Source organism: Otolemur garnettii, unplaced genomic scaffold (genome assembly GCF_000181295.1).
Source record: "Otolemur garnettii isolate 467f Iridium unplaced genomic scaffold, OtoGar3 scaffold00009, whole genome shotgun sequence".
In the NCBI taxonomy this organism is placed as follows: domain Eukaryota; kingdom Metazoa; phylum Chordata; class Mammalia; order Primates; family Galagidae; genus Otolemur; species Otolemur garnettii.
In genome coordinates, this window is record NW_003852404.1 from 11617566 (window position 1) to 11618898 (window position 1333).

The window sequence follows — 1333 nt, forward strand, 5'->3', positions numbered from 1 at the left end:
CATACATACTATATATGTCTGCGTAAAGACTGTAGTACCCCCATGACTGTCTACTATGGGTGTTTTGCATGATTTTTAAAATCTTTTCCCCAAAAGCTGATTTTTCACTCCTTTGATAGCAATATGACTCCCACTGAAAATATTTAATGCCCTATTCAATAATTTATGAGTAATTTACTAAGCACTTTCTGTGTATCAGGTATTGTATTATGTATTGAGGATATGAGTAAGAATATTATATGCATAAGACAAGTTTATGATCAGTGAGGAAGATTTGAATATGCAAAAGGAATTATGAGATTGTGACACTGTAGGAGAAATATGTGCGTGTGGATGATGGAAGAAATGAACTCTGGGGGGTTGTTAGTTCAGGCTGCAATAACAAAATGCCATGGACTGGTGGCTTATAAACAACAGAAGTTTATTTCTCCCAGTTCTGTGTGTTGGAAGTTTGAGATCAGGATGTCAACATGGTCCCGTTCTGCAAGATGCCTCCTCCTGGTTGCAGACTGCTGACTTACGGTATCCTCACATGGAGCCAGGCAGAGAGGCGAGCTCTCTCAGGACTCCCAGAAGGGCACTAATCTCATTCACAAAGGCTCTGCCCCCTTTGCTTCATCTAAGCCTAATCACCTCTCAAAGGCCCCACATCCTAAAATGAACACATTGCAGGAAAGGACTTTAGTATGTGAATTTTAGGGTGACACAAACATTCAGTCTATAACAGAATCAAGAGGAAGATAAAGCTGGATTTTGAAGCAGAAGTTTATGTAGAAAGATGAGTTTCAAAGCTTTCTAGGAAAAGAAATGAAATGCACGGATCACATTGGTATGAGATTATAATGTTTGACTTTTGTCTTCACTTATAAATAACCTTAATATAATATCTGCAGTGCAGGGCTATGAAAAGATTTAGAGAGATACAATAGTTGAAAAGCCCTTAGAGACTGTAGAACACTAGATATATTTAAGAAATTAACATCCCCAATCCTTTCCTGATTAGGCAATCTATTATTCAAAATACTCATTTAATTGAGTGTTCTGTTTACAGCAAGTTTTTGGTGTACTAAAAATTAAAAACCAATGCTTTTGGTTTTAACACTTATTAAAAATACAAATCTTAATAAATTTGGAAGGACATGCCTATGCTTTACAATCTAAGGAAAATATGTGGATCATTATTTATTTATAGATCTATATAAAAAGGTTTATTTAAACTTTTTGTAGCTGCATAGCAAAATTATCTCCACATGTTTCAGCTTAAAATAAGTGGTCCCATCTGACGTTTTCTGTGGGTCAGGAATCTGGCTGTGACTTAGAATCTCTCACTCAG